A 24,456-nucleotide genomic window follows, 5' to 3' on the forward strand; every position below is an offset into this window, starting at 1 on the left:
TTATTCCTTTATTACTTTATGACTCTTACAGATACTAATCACTAGCGACTAAGCAAGGAACTGCACTGGGGTAGATAGCAGAGTAGCCTAAGCTCCAGGTAAGGCAGTTGGTCCCCGTTTGAAGGAGAAGTGCGGGAAGACTCTGAACATATGGGCTATGGAGAGATCCTCCCTCTTTCCCTTGGGTCCTCAGGACGTGACCGTTGTTTTAGCGCCAAACGAGCAGAGAGCCTCCTTTCGGCCCCCTCCATCTGTTGCCGCTCCCTGCGTCTGCGCCGAGCATCCAGCAAGCCCCCTCCAATGCTCTCTCACTGCCAGGGTCACTATCTCTCTCAGGAATGCTGGCAGGAGGAATCTCTGCCAGCTGCTGTGCTTGTGGGAGAGGAGCAAGCTCCTCTCCCATGGATTGCTGTTCCTCTTCAGAATCAGAACTGCTCTGGTGCTCTATGGGCTCAGTTTCCACCCTGACAAAGAGTATAATATGGCTAGAGTCTTAGTTGCAACAGTTTTAGACCTCCACCCAGCAGTGGAAATGATCATTATAATTCACGTTATTTCACTTTTCTCATGCGACCTTATGTACTACCAAAATAGGGTGTGTAATATTTGCGCCATCAGTTGCGCCATCAGAAGCAGTGTTAGCTTGCTGGCCCAGGGCCTTTCTTTAGAACAGAGATTGTGCGCGTTTACACTTAATTCTAGCACCTGTAGTTCGGAGAGACATATAGTTCCTATGTGACATGCTGTTAAGCACTTCCTTATGAAAAGTGATGTCTACAGGTATTAAATTAATTTTAAAGTGAAACTTCTTAAGTGCTTTCCTGGCATGGCAAAGGAGACCAGGGTAGTTCGTTCTGGGAAGCAGCTGCCCCAGGAGACCCGAACTCGCGGTTATGGGGCAGCTGAGGCCTAGAAGAAAACAGCCAGAATGTGCGTTGTTCACAAATCCCACCTTGCAGAGTCTTTCCAGAGAGGCAGATTGCTGCATGTGTTGCACTTGCGCTGGTGGCAACAGAATACAGGACAATATGGAATGATCCTGCGGGCTGCTCCTTTTCAAAACTAAAAATTCAATTAAATTAAAATGGTTTAACTGTTAAAATGGATTCAGCCAGCAAATGCTACTCTGCGGTCATTTTCAGTGGATGTTTCCCAAGCCCTTTCCCAAGCAGCAGTTTCAGAAGAAAGTACATCCCTGCAAAATGATGGCAGTTTTCAAAGCATTCTTGAAGAAGCGAGACTGAAGACTGCTGATGAAGGAGACCCATCAGATCATGCAAAGGAAGTAAGACTAATGCCAAAGAGGGTTTGTAAATCTAGCTCTCGCCTACAAAATATGCCGATGTACGAAGGCAACGTTGTCCAGGCTATGAACGAGGGCCGTTCCACAGATGATGAGACTTTTAAGAGAATTTCAGCGCAACTGATACAGTGTGAAATGGCAGCTCAATTTTGTGAAAGGAATATGCACATTTCAGCTGCTCTATAGCTCTAAAGAATATAGACACAGATATCTTTCTTGACCCAAGCAAGCTTACACCACCCTGTGAAATTTCAAGATGCACTCCAGAAATCAAGGAACTTCAAACATATCTACTGAGGAACTGCAAGGATATGGCAGAATCATGCAAAACCCCAACACTTCACAAGCTTACTAAAACATTGTACCTGTACAAGGAAGCTTTTCCACACTTTTTTCTACACTTTCTATGCTGCAGGATTCACCTTTGGTGCATCTACAGCTGGGTGTGAAAATTCATTCTCAACTTTTACACATGTGCTGACACCATACAGGCATTCAGTACTTAATCAGAGAAAAGCAAACTTTGTAATCTTGGTCTTTGAAAGTAACATATCTGAAGGAATTCCAAGTGAACAGTTCCTCCACATGTTTGCAGAGAAATCATGGCATACTAGACTTCATTAACAGTTCAGATCATTATGGTAGGATGACTTGCACAATATACATTTACTTCCTAGTCACTGTTATTTAATTTAGACAACTATTTTGCATGTGGACAGCTTTAATGTATTTTAAATTATTTGCGTTTTTATAAACTTCACAAGTCCTAGTTTTTCATTAAAATGCATAAAATTGGGGTTTATTTTTGTGAAAACGTATTATTGTAATGCGATGTAAATGTGCCATACGATAAATAAATACATAAATCTCCAGAAACCACTTTTAAAGTGATCGCTTCCCCAACCCTTTTGCACCCCCCATTTTTGTCTCTGCCCACCCCATTAAAATTGTCTCGCTAGACGCCTGCATATACATCACCATGTTAGCATCTAAGGACCTCAGACCAGTGGTACTGCTCAGGTTCCTGCAGGAGATTCCAAGTTCAAATCCTGCAGTTCTCACTGGAAAAGGTTCAAAAGGGTTCTCAGATACACTTGAGATTGTGCTGCCTCAGCTGATCAGTAGTTGTGCTGCATGGGCCAGAAGCCTGGCTCTTGCTTGGGGCCCTTAGCCTTTGTCGCTCCTGGCAACTCCACGCCATTGTGCTACTTTGCTTTGGCCCAGTGGGCCTCATTATCTATCCCCCCTCCTCCCACCAACCGATTATTCATGTACCACAAAAGAGGCACCCATTCCACATGAGCACTTTAAGTGCCTGTCTCCTGACACTCCTGGAGTCTGAGGGCTCCTTCACATGGAGCTTTTATCCTGCTATGATGGCTCAGTCACGGAAGTCTGAGGCTCTTTAGATGATGCCGTGAACCTCCAGGGCGTCTCCTGCACTAAATGCCCTTTGTTCCATTTTTAAATAGATCGCAGATAATGAGCTACCAAATTACCCCATTGTGTTCCGCTCGAGTTCCCTCCATGAAAAGAGGGAAAGCGGCAAGAACAGGAGTGAGATCAATGAAAGATAATGGAAGACTCAGCTATGGAGGAGAAGGAGGGGGAAGGAAGCATGTGAAAAAGGAGTCGTCGTGATTCTGGGGCTGGGGTCCTGGCAACTTGATCACTCCCTCAATCCCTGGACACTAGTTTAAGAATAGCAAAAAAAAAAAGCCAAAAAGTAAGAAATGTACCTACCTGCTGGTTGCTGCTTCTTCTCTCTAGTGTCTGGATTCTGGACTCGGCTGCTTCTTTCCTTAAAGGTTAATTATTTTGTTTAGCTACTGGCTGGGTTCACATGTAATGCTAACCCATTGTGAGTCCCGTTCTAGAGCGAACCATGGTGGGTTAGCATGTCGTGTGTGGGGGTGTGTGGGGGTGTTTTCCCCCCCAAGACTGATAAATTGCCCACCCCTGTTACCTACCTTCTGCAGTGGGGGTAAGGGGCCCTGGGGTGGCTTACCATGTCATCCATTAGGCAATGCGTGGATAAATCTGGCGGCTCCATGGAGAAATCCCATAAAGACGCTGCCTAGAGCATCTGGAATTTCTGGGGACACTGTAGCTGGCACGGGCGATCTCTAAGGTTGCAATCGCATAGCGCCAGCTGGAGTAGCCAGTGCATCCTGATTCCTGTTGCAGTGGCTGCTGGGATACACAGCTGCAGTGGTGGGAGGGCAATGCAGGAACCGTGCCATGGGTATGGGTAAGGGAACCATGCTGCCGGTTGTGTGGGCTCCACTGCCCACCCTTCCCCCAAGATTGTGTAAATGTGCCACTGGTTATTTTAGAAAGGAGCCATCTTGGAAATTACATTCTCTCTTACACACATATACACATAAAACCGTTCATTTTGTTTGCATTCGAACTCATTTTTAATTTTACACAGCTGTCCCCAAAACATTGCTTATAACTGAGCTCCAGCCAGCTTTTAAAAGGTCAGCCAGCAACATCAAAGGTTACAGGGTGACTCAAACTAGCCATGGACAATATGACGATGACCATGGTAAAAACCAAGATGACATGTTTAGACATTAATATGCAGCTATGCCAGTTTTTGAGAGGTTGTGAGTGTGCCCTCCTCTCAAGATTCCCCTTATGACCTGGACCCCCTGAGCAACCCCTTAAGAATCTCTTGCCTCCTTAAGAGCCCCTCCTTCCTTCTTTTACCTTCCTCTTTCCAGTAAGTGGGGTTTAGGCTGCAGACATGTGGTGACTGACACTCTAGACATAGGGTTCAATCACAACAGTTTACTGGTAAATTTAAAGGTAGCAAATCACAACTAAAGGATTTACACAATAGAGCTGAGTGATACAAAAGGCCTTAAAAGAAAATAAAAGTTGTAAAACACAAGTTCCTTTATCCTAGCTGTCCTTAGACTTTTCTAGGCTGCTGCTTCTTGTTCACTCTTCAGACTCTGCTCTCACTTCAGGCTCTGACTGTCTCTCTCTCTCTCTCTCTCTCTCTCTCTATATATATATATCTCGCCTGTCCTTCCTCAAAACCAGAAGTACTACTTCAAACCTGAAGAAATGAAACTTAAGTGGAGAAATGAAACTGACACTTAACCGGATAAATAAAATCACTCCTCTCAGGGCTACTCCCTCCCAACAGAAAGCTTCAGGCCTCTAAGCCTGACCTTTTTTCCTTTTGCCTCTGTAGGCCTCAGATCTTCACACCTCCTCCTTACAAAAACACACAACTCGGGGGTAGTGGTCATCTTGGCTGGTCACAAGGTTTGCAGGCCTGTGTTCATTTTTTTCCATCTTAGCATGCAGATGTCTCTTTGTTCCATAGGATCTTCAGGAACTCTACATGAATACAGCTGAGATGTTCTTGAAGCTCTCTGGACCTGCTTCCCAGCTTATGTGATCATCAAGCTGATAGACACTTTCCAAAGCAAGCTGCTGTCGCATCACAATACTTTTGGTGTTCTCAGAAAACTTGCAAATAAAGGTAGGGGGTCTACTCTGGCGGTTTTCCTCCATTATTAGGATGTTTTCCTTTCTTTGCTCTTACTCCAACTGAAAACTGATAATCCTCACCGGTGCTATTTTCTCATTTTATCAGCACACTGGCATTTCCACTGGATTATGCCTAATAGTGACCACTGGATACAGATATCCAATAATGCATTGTTTCTCTCAGATACTTTTAAGCTGCAGTGGTGTTCTTTAACAAGGAAACCGTAGAGCAAATATTGCACTTATTCATGGTAAGTTTTAAAAGGCTATATTGTTCTGTATATTGAGCTGTAGTCAAAGGTTACCAGATCTCACAATCAATATATTCAACATTTAGCCCTTACTTCTCCCAGTTAAGCTTTTGGGGTGGGACACACACAGAACAAGACTTCTACGTTTCTTTTCTGCTCTGTTGGCCAAGGAGAGCATATTAAATTTCCCATTAGTACTTTAACAGGAAGTGTTACTTTATATTCAAGTTTACCATTCAGCTGGGGCAGAAGACATTTGTTGAGAAGCTTTTCACTTGTTAAGGAGGATACAATCAATCAACCCAGCTTAAGTTGTGTTTGGAGAATATATATTTTGATCATCTTTATATTCTACTTATATAGACATGATCTCTTGGAACTTTCTGATTCAAGCAAGTCACTTTAAAACAGTCTCTTTGTCAAGATGTCCTCAAGCAAGTAGTTCTTACAAGAAGTCTGCCTCGTGTGTTGCTGTAGTGTGACCCTTTAACGCATTGTGAAAAGCCCATCATTTCATCATTCCTTAGCAAGGACATTGGGGAGGTAGCCCCTCCTGAAGGCAGTGCCAGGATTGGAGGGAAGGGGGAATGTGTTTCTGAAGCTTCTCCACCCATGCCATAGCCAGTTTTGTCAGAGGAAAGAGGCAAACAGTTTCTGAGATGAGGAATAAGCATTCCTTAACCCCTTCCTCCCCAGAGCCTGAAGGCTGTTTTCTATTTGGAGGAAGAGTGAATGGACATGCCGCCGTTTAGTTATTTGCTAACTTATTCATTTTATTTAGTTACATTATTTTTATATCACCCATTAACAATAAGCTATCTGGGTGGCATACAAAAAATTGAAAACATAAAATATAGAAACAAACATAAGATTAAAAACAAGTTAACACAGCGTCAGAATAAAACCAGCAACAGCCCAATCAAAATAAAACGAAGATCCCAATTTAAAAGCAGGATATAAATAAAAGCAAGTTTGAGCCTGTCCCTTGTTCCCTGTTGTTGCCACTAACAGGAGTGGAGGGTGAGGGGAGAAATAGGAAAAGGAGGGAAGTGGGGTTGAAGAAAGCACTGGAATGCTGTTCTTCCTCTTCCCCACCCATCACACTCGACAGAAGGTAGATAGACATCTAATAAAAACTACAATCCTGTGTGCAATCTTTTTGTAGTGGAGACTGAGGCCCGGTCTACACAGCTGATTTAGTGGGGTTGTTTGTGACAGATGATGCTGTTGCCAGTCTGCAGCATCCCCACTGCAGCTTCCCTCTGGAAAAGGTGCATTTTTGGAGAGTCCTTTTAGTGTGCCTTTTTTCCTTAAACACAGCTCCCACATGGTTCTGCTGCAGTGTGCCCCCCCCCCACCCCGTATTAAATCCTGGGTGTGTGTCTGTGACCTGGCCAAGGGGTGGGGCCACTCCCTTCCCTCTTTTTCCCCATTCGCAGTAGGGCACTTTTGGACACAGGCTTTCTTTCCCACTTAGCACTACTAATGTTGGTTCTGGGCTCCCCCTTCCTTCTCATTATTCCTATTTTTCCCATTCACAATAGTGCAGTATCTTTTAATCTTTCCCAATAGCCCAATGCCGGATGAGAGAGGAGAAGGGTAAAATATAGGGGCTTAATTCTGCACTTCAAGTAAACTTCCCTGAGCAGGGGAGCGTCAACAGGGGCAGGGAACAAACTTCTCTCATTCACTGGGCAGCACCTATGGGGCTGATGACATTCAGTTCTACTCTGCCCACCCAACTCTGAAGTACGGGGGTTTCAGGTGCTGTGTGACCTGTGAAAGCGGGTTTTTAGGTAGTGTATACTCCACTTTTCTTGCTTTATATGTCCCTGATGGACCAAAATGATTTCATGAAAATCTGGATATAACCAGAAAGTGCTTCTCATTCCTTTTCCATGTGGATTGACCCTGAATTGCAAAATAGGAAGAAGGGGAAGGAAGGGAGAGCCCAGAACCAGCAGTCATCTAGTGGTGGAAGTAGCTCACTTCACTTCACCATGTTTTGGCACTTGCTTATGCCTACGTAAACCTCCATCAACTCCCAGCTGACAAGCAGCTGTTGCAGCTATGGAAGCTGACTGTTTTGTTCTGTCAGCTTCCATAGGAGACTGGTCTGTTTTGGCTGGGCCATAGCTTATGAGGCCCCAGACCTATTCTCAAAGTTTAGGCCTAAGGCACCACTCAAAGACCAGGACAGTGAAACAGGGCAACACCTATTTTGTGTTTGTTCAGCATTTCTTCAGGCTTTATAGTTGCATGAGATATGAAATACATAGTTTATATGGGAAAGTAGTTCAGTGCAGGCTCACAGATTTCTTCAAAATGGTACAATTTGGAAATGATGCAAGTTAGACAGAACGAAAAAGCGTGATATTTGATACTACACATTACGTCAAGGTAAGTGTTCTGGATTACTGTTGCAATTCAGAGTAATGGTACATAGCGATTGTAGTAATGACGAAAGAAACAACATTGAAGAGGATAACGACACCAATGTATTCTCCAACGCCACCAAAAACGTCAAGGATATATGTGACTGCTGGTCTGCCCAAAATTTTGTGGAATTCCACAAAAGCATGGAATAATAAAGAAAGAGCTTTTAAATTTCATTTTGCAAACTGTCCTCTTCCTATGTTGCAAGCTGCAAAATTGGATCTAAGTATATCAACTTTCCTTTCAGCCAGGAGACTACCAGTCCCTCCTCTACCTCAAGGAATCTACTACCAGTCTGCCTTGCTAACAGTTTGAGGGCTTACCCAGGAAATCAAAGTGAATTTAAGCCCTGCTTATAACCCAGGGCGTTGGAAGTGTAAGAACGAAACCGGTACATTTTTCATTTATGATAGACATGTGCTGTAGCATGGAATGCTAGTCAGATATTAGAAATGTGATTTATAGAACAACGAACTTAAATCCTATTTTGTTTTTACACACACACACACACACACACACACACACACAATGTCCAGAGTCTCATAATCATGGTTACACATGATCATGCAGCAAGGATCTTATATTAGAAGATCCTTGCTGCATGATAGAAGTGGAGATTAGAAGGTGTTCCTTTTATAGATGAGTGGGGAAAATAAGACATAATTATGTTGCTCATGCAAAACTAATTCATTATGTGGACTAAGGAAAGAAGTCAGCATTAAAGAACGTGTGAGAGGGTTGTGCTGCAATAGCCCTGCCAACACACCTGCTAGTCATGTGTTGAGCAACTATGAGAAGGGAACCCAGGTGCATTCTGACATAGGCATATAGAGCTCCTCTGCAGAAAGTGGGGGGGGGAATAGCCATAGATCCCCCCCTCATGTGGAGGAGCGTTATGTGTGTCAATAGATGCATAGGGCCCCTTTTCATCTCTCAACATGTGTTTGGCAGGAGTGGTCCCACAGCCACTCACGTGCTTTTCATGCATGAGGGGTTTCATCTGACCCCTTAGAGAAGCCTTCCCCAACCTGGTACCCTCCAGATGTGCTGATTACAACTTCCATCATTCCCAGCAAGCATAGCCATGCTTACTAGGATGATGGGAGGTGTAGGCCCAGGTTGGGGAAGGCTACCTTAAAACATTTTCTTTCTTTCTTTTACAAAACAAGCATTGATTGGAGGGCTTACCTGTAAACATTGATCATGTGTTTGACACACAAATGCATGTTCACCTATCTCCTATGGATTCTTAACAATAAGAAAGGAATTTAAAATTAAAAAAAGATTTTGGTTACAACCCAGAGCAGTTATATATTCTTAAATCCCATAAGTGTAACATACATTGACCCAACTGTGTGCTGGATTAACAAGATATTTAGAAGAACAGCTGTCCATCATAAAATTTCTAATTTGTCCCAGCCCAGAGATCCAGGGCACTTAAGCCACTACTCCAAACAGAAAAAAAAATCACATTTAAAAAAAGGATGCATCATACACTATGTAATCCCATTTACATTATGAACATTGGCTGGAAGAAACAAGGAATCAGACCTGGATCAGATGCTCAGCAGCTCCCATGCCATAATCTGTGATTGCTTGAATCTTAGCACACATACAATCATAGAATAGTAGGGTTGGAAGGGGCCTGTAAGACCATTGAGTCCACCCCCCTGCTCAGTGCAGGAATCCAAGTCTGACCAGCTTCATCTTGAATGCCTCCAGTGTGGGAGAGCCCACCACCTCCCTAGGTAATTGGTTCCATTGTCGTATTGCTCTAACAGTCAGGAAGTTTTTCCTGATGTTCAGCTGGAATCTGGCTTCCTGTAACTTGACCCCATTATTCCCTGTCCTGTATTCTGGGATGATCGAGAAGACATCCTGGCCTTCCTCTCTGTGACAAGTACTTGAAGAGCACGATCATATCTCCCCTCAGTCTTCTCTTCTCAAGGCTAAACATGCCCAGTTCTTTCAGTCTTTCATAGTGCTTTGTTTCCAGTCCCCTGATCATCTTTGTTGCCCTCCTCTGAACCCTCTCCAGCTTGTCTGCATCCTTCTTAAAGTGCGGTACCCAGAACTGGACACAGTACTCCAGATGAGGCCTAACAAGTGTTGAGTAGAGGGGAACTAGTCCTTCCCGGGATTTGGAAGCTATGCTTCTATTAATGCAGCCCAAAATAGCATTTGCCTTTTTTGCGCCCACATCACATTGTTGGCTCATATTCAGCTTGTGATCGACAAGAATTCCAAGATCCTTCTCACTTGTAGTATTGTTGAGCCAAGTATCACCCATCTTGCAACTGTGCATTTGGTTTCTTTTTCCTAGGTGCAGAACTTGGCATTTATCCCTATTAAATTTCATTCTGTTTGTTTTCTGCCCAGTGCTCCAGTCTATCAAGATCACTTTGAATTTTGTTTCTGTCTTCCAGGGTATTCGCTATCCCGCCCAATTTTGTGTCATCTGCAGATTTGATGAGCATTCCTTGCACCTCCTTCTCCAAGTCATTAATAAAAATGTTGAAGAGCACCAGGCCCAGGACTGAGCCCTGCGGTACCCCGCTCGTTACCTCTCCCCAGCTTGAGAAGACCCCATTGATAAGCACTCTTTGAGTCTGATACTGTAGCCATGTTTTCAAGGTGCTTACAGATGGATTGCTTTATCATCTGCTCCAGAATTTTCCCAGGGATTGATGTCAGATTGACTGGTCTGTAGTTCCCAGGTTCCTCCTTTTTGCCCTTTTTGAAGATAGGGACCACATTAGCCCTCCTGCAGTCATCTGGCACTTCCCCCATCCTCCATGATTTCTCAAAGAGAATAGGCAGTGGTTCTGAGAGCTCTTATGCTAGTTCCTTTATTACTCTAGGGTGCAGTTCATCTGGCCCTGGAGATTTGAACTCATTCAAAGTAGTTAGGTGTTCCTTGACCATATGCCTATCAGTCAAGCTGCAATCCTGCCCCTTCAGCCTGTACTTCGCCTTTGCCAGGGCGAAGTTAGCCACATTGTGTGGCTAACATGATTGCAAGGTGTGTGTGATTGCAGCAGCTGTGTATGTCTAGTCATCACATGACAGACAACTAGTCCATGCAACTGGCAGTACCTTTCCAGCCCTGAGGGCTGTATCCGATATCTCCTGGGGGGCCGCCACCCCACCAGTAGCAGGGTGTGTAATTTCTCTGCCACCACTAGCAGGGTGAGGAACCTTTTTCAATTCATACGTAAGCAGGATTTTCAAATAGCATCTGAAGTATCAAGCCTCTGCATGTCTAGTCAAAAGTAATCATGCACAGCATGTCTTCTCACAGGTAAGCAGGACAGGCCTCAGAAGTAGGAAGGACTGAATCACTCAACTGCTTCCACCCCTGGCCCTCGCTCCTCTGCCTAGAGCTTTTCCCCAACCCTTGAGAAAGGGAGGCTTTTTCAGTGCTTAGCAGGGAAAAGCTCTTCAATCAACTGCTGATCAGAGATAAGAGCATTTCCCTGCCAGAGAGCAGGTGGGGCCTGGGGAAGAAGCTGGCAGGCAGTGGGGCTGTGGGGAAGAAGTGGGTGGGCTGCTGCCAACTTTGCAGGCTGCCCTGGGAGCAGCTGATGGCTGCATGTAGCCCATGGGCTGTGCACCCTGAACTAGCACCTCCATCCAATCCCTGCTGCAGTTATTGCTGCAGACAAGTACATGGGGGATGCTGGGCATCTAAACCAAGTCTTCCTGTGCATTCAGAACACGATTAGGCTCAGACTTGGATATGTTCCCATATGTTGTTGTTGTTGTTTATTCGGTCAGTTGCTTCCGACTCTTCGTGACTTCATGGACCAGCCCACGCCAGAGCTTCCTGTCGGCCGTCACCACCCCCAGCTCCCCCAAGGTCAAGTCCGTCACCTCCAGAATATCGTCCATCCACCTTGCCCTTGGTCGGCCCCTCTTCCTTTTGCCTTCCACTTTCCCTAGCATCAGCATCTTCTCCAGGGTATCCTGTCTTCTCATGATGTGGCCAAAGTACTTCAGTTTTGCCTTTAATATCATTCCCTCAAGTGAGCAGTCTGGCTTTATTTCCTGGAGTATGGACTGGTTTGATCTTCTTGCAGTCCAAGGCACTCCCAGAATTTTCCTCCAGCACCACAGTTCAAAAGCATCTATCTTCCTTTGCTCAGCCTTCCTTATGGTCCAGCTCTCGCAGCCATAGGCTACTACGGGGAATACCATTGCTTTAACTATGCGGACCTTTGTTGTCAGTGTGATGTCTCTGCTCTTCACTATTTTATCAAGATTTGTCATTGCTGGGCACATATGTGGGCACATTTTAAATAAAAGCACAATGCTAGGTGGAGACATCTCATTTATTTTAATCTGTTTAGACAGTTTAATATCCCACTCTTCAGTCCTGACGATAGCCCACAGCAGCTTACACAAGCTAAGAACAGTCATTAAATAATGACAAAATGAATAAATACACTAAAATTGATTAACCAGTACAAGCAGCCATATTATCTCAGAGTTTCATTTGAGTTTAAACTTATTACAGAGCTAAAGACCCTGGGCAAATAAAAACGCCTTTACCAAAAAGACATTAGAATCTGTGCCAGGACAGCCTCCCTGGCATTTCAAAACTGGTTTGCAACAGCTGATGGTCACCACCTGCCTCACTTCTGCAGGACCTCTAGAGATTATCTTAATATCTGGGCAGTTATGTTAGAGAAGGTAGCTCTTAAGATACCCAGGCCTCAAGGCATTTAGAGCTTTAAATCAAGTTCACAAATGGACTGGAAGCTTGCACAGTTGTTTTAAGACTGGTGAGATGTTCCATTTTTGCTAACACAAAAGCTCAATGAAAATATCAACCCAGTGTGCAGCTGCTGTGAAAAAGGCAAATTCCATGTTAGGCATCATTAGGAAATAATTTTTTTAAAAAACTGCCAAGATCATACTCCCTTTATACAAATCTATGGTGCAACCACATTTGGAATACTGTGTACAGTTCTGGTACACCTAAAACCACACCCAAAAAAGGACATTTTAGAGTTGGAAAAAGTGCAGAACAGAGCAGCTAAAATGATCAGGGGTTGGAAAGTTACATCTGGCTTAGAGAAAAGGTGAGTAAGGGGAGACATGATAGAGATGTACAAAATGGTGCATGGTGTGGAGAATGCAGCTAGGGAGACGTTTTTCTCCCTCTCATGATACTAGAACCTGGGGTCATCCTATGAAGCTGATTGGTAGGGGATTCAGGACAGATAAAAGGAAGTACTTCTTCATACAGCACAGAGTTAAATCATAGAATTCATTAGCACAATACATAGCGATGGCCACCAGTTTTGATGGCTTTAAAAAGGGATTGGACAAATCCATGGAGGATAAAGCTATCAATAGCTACTAATCCTGATGGTTATATGCTACCTCCAGTATCAGAGGCACTATGCCTATCTATGTACACCAGTTGCTGAGGAACATGGGTGAGAGGGTGCTGTTGCACTCATGTCCCATTTGTGGGCTTACTGTGGGCAGCTGTTTGGCCACTGTATGAACAGAATGCTGGACTAGATCGATCTTGGCCTGATCCAGCACAGCTCTTCTTATCAACTTTATATAGCAAATTCTCTCTCCCCCGCCAGAAGAAAGCATACAATTTAAGCATATAATTGAGAAAATATACTTAAATGTAGAAAAAATACAAAAATAATGGGCTGTATCCAATGCTGCTATACTGCTTACGCAATTGACTTATTATATTTTGAATCTGCCCAATAACACTAGTGCTGTGACAATTGCATAAGTGAAGGAGCCATATTGAATCCTGCCTAATGACTACAGAATATGAAAATATATTTTATATTAAGGTATTATCAATTAAGCAAGGTCTGTCAGAGGGAAATAAGGAAAAGTGCAGATGAATTGTTGTTGTTGTTCAGTCGTTCAGTCGTGTCCGACTCTTCGTGACCCCATGGACCATAGCACGCCAGGCCTTCCTGTCCTGCGCTCTCTCCCGGAGCGTGCTCAAGTTCATATTCATTGCATCCGTGATGCTATCTAGCCATCTCATCCTCTGCCGTCCCCTTCTCCTTTTGCCTTCAGTCTTTCCCAGCATCAGGGTCTTTTCCAGGGAGTTTTCTCTTTGCATTAGGTGGCCAAAATATTGGAGCTTCAGCTTCATTATCTGTCCTTCCAATGAGCAGTCAGGGTTGATTTCCTTTAGGATGGACTGATTTGACCTCCTTGCAGTCCAGGGGACTCGTAAGAGTCTTCTCCAGCACCACAGTTCGAAAGCATCAATTCTTCGGCGCTCAGCCTTCCTTATAGTCCAGCTCTCACAGCCATACATTACTACTGGGAAAACCATAGCTTTGATTAGACGGACCTTTGTCGGCAAGGTGATGTCTCTGCTTCTTACTATGCTGTCTAGGTTGGCCATAGCTTTCCTCCCAAGGACCAAGCGTCTTTTAATTTCATGGCTACAGTCACCATCTGTGGTGATCTTGGAGCCCAAGAAAGTAAAATCTGTCACTGCTTCCATTTCTTCCCCTTCTATATGCCAGGACCATAATAGGTTAAGAATCTACACCTTTGTACCTAGGAAGTACTTGCTTGCTGGGGGGAGCAGAAGTGATTTAGTACAAGATATAAAAAGATTGACATCACATTGGTATTCAGAGTTGGGTTCCTGGACTACCTAAGCCATTGAGTTGGCTTGTACATAACCATAAATCCCTGTTTTCATCAGTTGATTTTTAGTGGGTTGTTGGGCTGTTTTCCAGGATAGCAATAAAAAATTTGGGAGCTCTATGAAGGTATTGAGGATCTTTCTTAGCAAAAAGATGTAGAAGCATGGGCTTGGGATCAACATTAACCCTTGTATTCCGTATGTTTCATTTGACAGATCCCAGTAGCAATAATGAAGTTTACCAGTACTCTTCAAAACCAGCCCTGCCTTCACAGTGTATTGCAGCAATCTAAATGGGATGTCACTAAAGTGTGTATAACTAGGGCCCAGTTCTCTCTGTCCAGGAGCCTCATTTGGTAAAATGTACTTCGTGCCAAAAGCTTTTCGAGAGATCATATCTAATATCACTCCAAACAGTGGATTTGATCCTTTAAGGGAACATGCAGCCATGTCCAGAAGAAGCTAAAACCCACCACACATCAGATGAACTACCCACCAACAGTATCTCCATCTTGTCCGGATTGAATTCAGTTTACTGGCCCCCAGACATTATTTCAGCATCTCCACAGCTTCATCTGAATTTGATAAAGTTGGCAGTCATTGGAATATTGATGGCACCTCATTCTAAATCCCTAGACAGCCCCACTCAGTGGTTTGGGATAATCCCACAGTGAGTTTAGACTGCCCTCTCTTGGAGAAAGTATTGTTTGCATAAAGGATATAAGGAACTGACAAAACTACCAATTTATCCATAGTTACAATGGAGACCATTTATGCCTAGAACCAAAAGCATATAGTCAGGGCCAGAAATATTGGAACAAGGATAACTGTTTTGGCAGTTGGCCTCTATACACCACCACATTGAAGTTGAAAGGAAACACACCCAGATGGGAGTGAAGTCAGGACTTTCAGCTGTAATTCAAGGGGTTTGACCAAAGTGGGGCACTAACCATTCAGGAAGGACAGCCAGTGGCATACACACACACCCATCGTTGGGGGCTCATAAGTAATGGAACAAACCAACATCATTTCAAACTTGAGGATCGCCTTTAATACCTGGATGAAAATCCTTTGCAGTCAATGACTGCCTGAAGTCTGGAACCCATGGACATGACCAAATGCTGAGTTTCCTCCCTCGAGATGCTTTGCCAGGCCTTTACTGCAGCTGCCTCCAGCTCCTGCTTGTTTGTGGGTCTTTCTGCCTTCAGTCTTGTCTTCAGTAAGTGAAAAGCACGCTCTATTGGGTTGAGATCAGGTGACTGACATAGCCACTAAAGAACATCCCCCTTCTTTGCCTGGAAAACCTGTATGTTTTGGGTCATTATCCATCTGCAATATGAAGCGGCGTCCTATCAGTTTGGCAGGATTCGGCTGAATCTGAGAAGAAAGTATAGCCCTGTACACTTCAGAATTCATCCTGCTGCTTTGATCAGCAGTCAGGTCATCAATAAACACCTCTGACCCGGTTCCGTTGGCAGCCATACATGCCCATGCCATAACATTGCCTCCACCATGTTTGACAGATGATGTGGTATGCTTTGGATCATGAGCTGTTCCTTTCCTTCTCCACACTTTTCTCTTCCCATCATTCTGGTACAAGTTAATCTTGGTTTCATCAGTCCAAAGAATCTTATTCCAGAACTGGACAGGCTTTTTTAGGTGTTTGCTGGCAAAGGCTAATCTGGCCTGTCTGTTCTTGAGCCTTACCAGTGGTTTGCACCTTGTTGTGAAGCCTCTGTATTTACATTCATAAAGCTGTCTCTTGACTGTAGATGTTGACAATGACCTGCCTACCTCCTCAAGAGCATTCTTGACCTGGCTAGATGTTGTGAAAGGGTTCCTCTTCAGCATGAGCAGAATTCTGCAGTCATCCACTTTAGTTGTCTTCCTGTAGCAGCCATATCGGGGATCAGACTAAGTAGCCTCATGCAGTCTCATGCTTCATGTTCTTGCTGAGCTCTTTCTCCCTTAAATATATTGTTGTAAGCTGACGAGACACAGGAATTCCTTATCTTGTCAAAGGTCATACAATTGTATATCTTGTTCTCTGCTGTTCTCTTCTGTTCTCTCCTTATCATGGCTACCCTATAGCCCAGTTCTTGTATTATAAACAATAGTGCTAAGAGAAGAAATGTTGAGGATTGCAACCCCATGCGGGAGGGGGAGGAGGAGCCATTTCATATGTGTCACAATGTCTATAAAACCAATGTGCTAATGTAAATCGGGGCTTCTGGCTCTTTGGAAATGATTCCAGCCTTAAGCCCGCGCGTTAAATAAAGAATCTCTTTTTCCTTCACTCCGTGGTCTCTCTGACTCTGGGTTCTGCAACATAAATGGTGCCGTGACTCGGATGTGGCAGGCTCTGAGCCAGACAGGTGGCAGTTGCCTGCTCTTGATCGCTGCACCGGGAAGACGAGCTCGGCGCATGCCTCCCTTTCTTGGTGCCACCGACCTTTTTGTCGAGTGAATGGGAGAAAGCCTGCACCGGGATCGCCCAAACGGCAGCAAGCGACAAGAGAACCTTGGGAAGCGGAGGAAGGAACTTGAGCCCTGCCTATATCGCAGCTGCAATTGAGTTGAAACCCACATTGGAAGCCTTCAGGAGAAAGGCAAGTATATGAGAAAAAGAGGGCCCCGCCTTTAGGGAGAAAGGCCACTGGGCAGAAAAAAAGAGGGCCCCGCCTTATGAAGAAGGTCAGTGTTGGTGGTATACGTATACAAAAGAACCTACTCCTTGCGGGTAGAAGGGGGGCCTGATCACACCCCCGAGTGGGCGCCAGTACCCAGCACGCCAGTACTCAGTAGGAAGCTGAGGAAGCTGGGGAAGCCGTTTTCTGCTCTGGTAAAAAGTGGGAAAAGTGGGTGGCAGGGACATATGGATGTAGTGGAGAGATTGATGATTGTGTGAGTGGCTACTGCGGTTTCTGACGCATACCGTTGACCGTCCGGGTGCCCAGGCCAGTAGCAAAGTGCGTGGTGTGAAAAATCCTCTTGTGTCGGCCAGTGAGACCCCTTACTCACTGACCAATTCCCATTCCCTAATTGTGTCTGTCTTCAATTTAAGAGGGAGGCTATGGGTGGTGGGGGAAGCAAACCTTGCACCCCCTTGAGATGTATGTCAAACAAAGAAGGAAAAAGGTTTTTTTTTTTAAAAAAAGATTCAGAATAGAGAGAGAAAACAGCAAAAAGCTCAAGGTCGAGCTGAGAGGAAAAAAAAAACAAGATCTGAGGCTGTTAATTAGAAAAATGTTGCAGGACAGTCTGGCTTTTAACAAAGCGTGGGAGCGTGAGAGTGTAAGGCCGAAGAAGTAGCTGTTAGCCTAGCGCGCCGAGAGGGGGGGGGGGCAGGAAAATTGCCCACAACGTTCTGAGTTGTGCAACATCATCACCTCGCCTAATTGAGATAAAATCCCTAAAAAATGGAAACTGAAAATGAAGACCCAGAAGATGAAGGCAAAATAGAAAATAAAGATGAAGAATCAGCCCCCAGAGCACAGGCTAGACCCCTCTTCGAGTGAAAAGTGTGCCATAAGACTGTCCCAAAGCAGAATGAAGCGGAAAGACCATGTTGAAGATCTCTGTCAAGGTAACCGTGTTTAGCTTTGAACTGTGTTAGAATTGCATAGAGCCTGTAGCTACTGACCATCAGCTATATGATTTCTGAAGAGCGTAACCATTAAGCTTTTGCCGTGGGATTCCCTGCAATGAAGAAATCTCACTGATTTGAGTGTCCAGTGTTACACTGCCTAAGTGTGTGCTGAAGAGACCGAGAAACCAGACAGCATGTTCCTGGCCAAGCCAAAATCGCGCTACTACCATGCTCCTGAAAGCTGCAATAAACTGTGTAAGCTGGGAGACCCAACCTGATTGAGAAGAAAAGAAGATATTGGAGCAACTGTCTTAAAAAACAATGAGATCTGTGTAGCTGGCTGGCTGACGCTGTCAGTGATGTTACAACTTTAAATTAAGACTGTTTTCCTGTTTGAGACCCCAGCGAAGAAAACTGACCCGAGTTATTTGTTGCCCCTGCCAAAGCAAAGATTTGGCTGCCCTGTACCTCATCGTGTCCTGTTTTAAGCTTGGGATTTACAAATACAAACAAACTGAGAAGCTTGCCTTTAAAGTCCTGCAAATCACCCCACCGCCTCCCCGAAGATTAATGGCTGCTTGAAAAATGCAAGTATAAGGCGATGCCCATCACCCCCCAGCGTCCTGAGTTTCAGCACTCAGTGTTTCAGTGCTTTCGTGTAGCAGGTTAGAAAAAAAAAAAAAAGACTAAGTTTTTAAAATGTCTGTGAGAGAACCTGACAGAAGTAAAATAAAATTTACAGAGGAGTTGCCCAAGTTAAAGTGTCATGGCTAGAGAGCTGAGCTGTGCCGCTCTGTTTAGACAGAGGCCTTGCTAAAAAGTTAAAGGCCCTTGTCTGTCAGAAGGGGTGTAGGGCCACACTTTCCCTTTTTAAACTAATGCAAAAGTGGAGAGCCTTTGCTGGAAACATCGCATCTTCATTGCCCAGAGCCTTCACTGTTTGCCTCCATCAATGTCTGGGCTTTTTAGAGACACTCTGCACATGAACTAAAATTTTAAATTGTCAAAGACTTGCCATGGACAGTGCTATGAAGCTTTTGATAAACTTGAACTCTCATCGCTGTGGACCGTGTGTCTGTGTTTGTAGTCAGCTCAGTGTACAGCAGGCTGAGTTTGATCTATAACTTTTAGATTTCCTTCTGCCAGAACTCATGCAGCATAGAGTTGCTGATGCAAAAATGGTGACCTAGAACTCTTTGCATGTGTGGGTATGTCCGTCCCTTAATTTTAATGGGCCCTGAGCTTTCAGCCAGAAGAGCAGTATAATTGCTGGATCTGCTCCATCATGCCTTACCATGCAAAAAGTGTTTTCCATTCATTGTGTTAAATTGCAGAAAAAGTTTGTTGTGTATATTTTATGATTTCTTAAATATCATGAAATATATGTGATATTTGCAAATTAGTGTTAGTTGCAACTCCAAATAATACTAAGTGTGGTTCCCGATGGATAACAAGGAGAAAAGACAGAGGCAAGTAGAAAAGAAGCGTGGCCATAGTTGCCCCCAGGGTAAATTAAAAGCAGCTGATTGTGCCTGGAGCTTATTACCTGGGGTAAAGTAGCCACAATAATGTAATAGTTCTTTAAGATAAAGAAAATGTAACTAGAAGGAGAAGAAGAGCCTATCCCAAATGTGTGTCATTGAGACTAGTGTAAGGCAGAAAGGTTTAAGTAAGTGAGTTTAACTTGAAAAAGACAAATAAAGAAACAAGGCTGGTGCATAGATCAGAAAGTTTTATATAAAAAGTTTGAAACATGATCTGCAATACAGGCAGATCAGCAAAGAAAAAGAAAGCAAAAGAAAGAGAAAAAATTTGTCTTCCCATACTAATAAATAAAAAGTGTTATCAAGCACTTTGGGAAGCGAAATTGTTTACAGGAAGCTGTGCCTGAGAACCAAACACTTCTAGCCTATGCTGAAAATGCTTGCTAGTGTTGTGCTGCCTCATGGGTAACATGTATAGTATAAAAACCCATTTAGCCCAATAGCTCGTGGTTCAGAGAAGCTGTCTGATCCAACAATTAAGTACGCCTGTGTGCTGTAAGTTACCCAATAAAGTCTCCTTGTAAATAAATCTCCCCCTCGCTGGAATCCCAAAACACAAGTGGGGCTAGAGCGCCTCACCCAGTATCAAACCCTGCTGTTAGAAGCCATGAAAGCAGGTATAAAGAAGTCAGTTAATATGACCAAAGTGTCTAAAGTACTGCAAGGTGCCACCGAGGCCCCAGAGCGTACTTGGAGCATCTTTCAAATGCCTATCGCCAGTATACCCCCCTCCCTCAGCCCAGAGGCCCAAAAAGACGTGGACGAAAGAAAAAAAAAGAAGACCCGGCAGAGGCAGAAGATTCTTAAAAAAGAACCAGTGTGCCCAGTGTGGACAAGATGGACATTAGTGGCATGAATGCCCAAATAAAATAAATACACAAAGGAAAAAAACAAAGGGGCCAGAATGGGCGAAGAGGGAGACAGCTTGAGAAGGGCCGTGACATTGACTGTGAGGGGCCGTGACATTGACTTCATAATTGACACTGGAGCAGCATCAAAAGCAAGCAACAAGAAGTCCAAACACTAAACAAAGTTCTTCAAGCCCAGCGTAGCTTTGTCTTAGAAAATAAGCCCCCAATTCCCATCACAGAAGTTCATCCTTTCCAACCAAGAGTTAAAGTATGAGTTAAAGAGGGAAAAATAACCCTTTGACTCCCAGATAGAAAAGACTGAAAACTGTCATACTTTCCACCCCCGCAGCTATGAAAGCAGCTGGAGTTAAACCCTGGATACATTGGACACGAGTCAAGAGAGCGAGAGGGGGAGAGTAGACTGTAAACAGAAATCCTGAAAATCCTTTAAAAATCATTCTGAAAAAGCAGTAAGAAGACTCAGGCTAGACCTTACTGTGGACACACCGGGAAACTGTCCCCCTGCGTACGGTCAGACCTGCAACTGGAGAACTGAAGAAGGGGACTAGACCCTACTGCAGCTTGCCAGATGAATAGCTGCCCAGCATACGGTCAGATCCCAAAGAAAATCAAACATGCGTATTGTAGTGTTGTAGTGTTAGTAGTGTTGCATTGTGTTTCCTTAATAAGGTGCAAAAGGGGGGTCTGCCCCTGGAAAAAAAAGTTTGTCCCAGTGATTTGCTGATAATTACTGGCTCCACCTGGCTAACATCACGAAAATAAAACATTTTTGTTTGCCAAGAGGTATACCTGCAAACAGGCTTATTAGCTCTTGCCTAATACCTGTCTGTAGACATCCTGGGAACATTCAAAAAGATACCATATTAAGAGTTTATGGTGTAAGTTTAACTTATTCCCAAAATGCTAATTGGGGCGTAGTTGCAAAGATCCTACCCCCTACGGAGTTCACTCTATGCACCCCCATCGTTGCTGAAACAAATGCTATGTGTGCACGAATGCTTAATTGTCAAAAATTTTCCAGAAAATATAAAGCTATCCCTGGCCCCCTTCCACTGTAATAAAATTCAAAACATATCTTTTAATAATGCCCACATACTTTTGCCTCATGGATGGTTTTAGACATGTAGTTCCCGCACTTGGTCATTCATTCCTGCCAACTTGTCTAATAACCACCCATGTTGCCTCAGCCGCCAATTGAACTGGTGCCAATTCTTCCCCTGTAGCCCGAGAAAATCCGTCAACGGCAGCCTCGAGCACTCCAACTAACTAAAAATTGTAATAGTCATGTGCAGTTATATTCTGACTCAGAAAAATTGGCCTTAGCAATGTCACTGGTTAAGGTTCCAGGTTTAGCCTTGGCTAATGGTCTAAAGAACAACTGGTTAGCTTGCAGCTTAGCCAAAAGCATAAATGCCACCTCACGAGCATTGTCATTGTTAAATAAAAAGCTGCGTGATCTAAAAGGTGCAGTTCTAGAAAATAAAGCTGGTATAGATTACCTCTTCCTTCTTCATCATTTAAGTTGTGAGACACACCAAAAGCTCTGTTGTTTTAACTTAACTGATAATGGCAATGCTGTAGATGAACAGATCAAGAAGCTGCACAATATAGTAGCTAACAAAACAATAAGACAAAACAATTAGCTAAATTAGTTAACCCCTTGGCTTCCAGATCTTAGCTAGCTTGAAAGCATTGTTCATCCTAATTCTACCAGTGTTGTTCATAAAGTTCTGTTATGTCTCTGCGTTCCTTGTCTTATGAGCTGTTTAACCAATCTGTTTTATGTCTCAGCTAGTAAAACTGCTGCCCTCTATGCTCTAATAGCCCAACAAAAGGCTAAGTAATATGTATGTCACAAAAAGCTTTGTATGGTTATCAAAAATGCTATAATTGTAATGAAATTATGCATTTAAGGGGGAAATGTAGCAGCCATATCGGGGATCAGACTAAGTAGCCTCATGCAGTCTCATGCTTCATGTTCTTGCTGAGCTCTTTCTCCCTTAAATATATTGTTGTAAGCTGACGAGACACAGGAATTCCTTATCTTGTCAAAGGTCATACAATTGTATATCTTGTTCTCTGCTGTTCTCTTCTGTTCTCTCCTTATCATGGCTACCCTATAGCCCAGTTCTTGTATTATAAACAATAGTGCTAAGAGAAGAAATGTTGAGGATTGCAACCCCATGCGGGAGGGGGAGGAGGAGCCATTTCATATGTGTCACAATGTCTATAAAACCAATGTGCTAATGTAAATCGGGGCTTCTGGCTCTTTGGAAATGATTCCAGCCTTAAGCCCGCGCGTTAAATAAAGAATCTCTTTTTCCTTCACTCCGTGGTCTCTCTGACTCTGGGTTCTGCAACATTCCGTGGGCTTCCAGGCCTTTTGCTGTTGCTGAGCTTGCCAGTTAATTCCTTCTTTTCCGGGATGTTCCGAACTGTTGTGTTGGCCACTCCCAATGTTTTTGCTATCTCTCTGATGGGTTCATTTTGTTTCCTCAGCCTAATGATGGGTTCATTTTGTTTCCTCAGCCTAATGATGGGCTCCTTCACTCACATGGACACCTCTTTGGACCTCATGTTGGGAGTTCCAGTGAACAGCTACCAAATGCAAATGTAACACTCAGAACCACCTCCAGGCCTTTTATCTGCTTGATTGGTCATTGGGTACCCAGGAAACAGGCCACATCTGGCCATGCAGCTGCTTGTCAGTAATGTTCGTTCCATTACTTATGGCTCATAAGTAATGTTTGTTCCATTACATATGAGCCACCAACAATGGGTGTGTGTGTATGCCACTGGCTGTACTTCCTGAATGGTTAGTGCCCCACTTTGGTCAAACCCCTTGCATTACAGCTGAAAGTCCTGACTTCACTCCCATCTGGGTGTGTTTCCTTTCAACTTCAATGTGGTGGTGGTGGTGTACAGAGGCCAACTGCCAAAACAGCTATCCTTGTTCCAACATTTCTGGCCCTAACTATGTCTAGACCTAAAACTCAACTTGAAAAAATGGCATATACAAATCAGAAAAATAAACTACTCTCATAGAAATAGAAAAATCTTACCTGAAATCATTTATGGTAAATGAAAAAGATCCCTAGCATATGAATTAAGAAGCAGTTTGGCTCTTCCCACTGTCCAATGACCCCATTTTTCGGTATCTTTAACCAAGTTAGACAGTTGCTACAAAATGACCTATCAATGGCATGTGTCTCCTCAGAAGATTGTTTAAAGTACACAAAAATAGAACAGTGAATGCTGGTATTTCATAATGACAAAGGTGACCATTTTATCTATTAAAGTTTTACAGTGGAGCTAAAAAACATTTTTTTAAAGCAGGAGTTCCCTGTAGGCTCAAGGTTAAATTTATTGAATTTTATTGATATATATATTTTTATACTTAACTGGTAACGTTCTGAATGGTTTTGTAAAGTCTAGGGATAGTATCCAATGTTTGTCCTATGTAGAGTAGACCCATTGAAATGAACGAGACTTACATTAGCTGTGACTAACTTAAGTGTCTTTCATTTCAATGGGTCTCCTCTACATAGGACTAACATTGGATACGACCATCGGACATATAGTAACCATTTATTGAAGAGCAAATAGTGATTTTCAAAACATGTGTTATATGGAGACAAACAATAACATTATATTTTAGGATTCACATTAATATTAATTAATATTAATTAATTAATATTAGTACAATATTATTTGTAATTTAAATACTGATTTGCTCTTTGTGGATTTCTCCTATTTGACAACATAAAATTGTCAACTAAGAGTCAAGTATTTAAAAGCACTGATTAGACACAGAGAAACAAAGAACGACACTAATTATAAAAACGGCAGTCTTCCAGAAGTCCCCAGTGTCCAATCCTCCCCAGAAGTCTTATGGAACGCCATGACATACCAGATGGAGGCCACTTCTCCCACAGCTAATGCAATGAGCTTATCAATAGTCCCAATTCCCAGGCAATTGTGACCAGTGTAGAGTCAGTTTTGTTTTCAAGCAGTCTGGCACCTAGAGCTACCTGCCTGAGAATGTCCTGAGTTCCTTTCCGTGGGGGAAAACACTTGCAAAGTGTTCCTGATCATATGCTGAGTGTCGTTGTGAAGATAATGGGTTGAATCCAATGTTAGTCCTACTTAGGGTAGGCCCATTGAAATGAATGGAACTTAAGTTAGTAATGACTGACTGAAATCCCATACATTTCAATGGGTCTAACCCTAAGTAGGGTTAATATTGGATTCAATCCAACATTTCCTTGCCTGTCTGAGACTAAAACCTGGTCTCTTTTTCCT

At 43.5% G+C, this 24,456-nt stretch overlaps 1 long non-coding RNA gene across 2 annotated transcripts; it reads left to right on the forward strand.

Annotated features, from left to right (window-relative positions):
• The first annotated feature begins 4,478 nt into the window (after positions 1-4,478).
• LOC146344319 (uncharacterized) lies at positions 4,479-24,211 on the forward strand. Of its 2 annotated transcripts, XR_014792500.1 has the most exons (3): positions 4,479-4,805; positions 7,748-7,876; positions 14,366-24,211. It is a non-coding gene; the product is annotated as an uncharacterized LOC146344319 (long non-coding RNA). The 2 variants fall into 2 exon arrangements; XR_014792499.1 differs by having other exon boundaries at positions 4,479-7,876.
• Positions 24,212-24,456: the final 245 nt, after the last annotated feature.

Source organism: Heloderma suspectum, chromosome 5, assembly GCF_057233095.1.
Source record: "Heloderma suspectum isolate Gila_16-S chromosome 5, 16-S_ref, whole genome shotgun sequence".
NCBI classification, from domain to species: Eukaryota; Metazoa; Chordata; class Lepidosauria; order Squamata; family Helodermatidae; genus Heloderma; species Heloderma suspectum.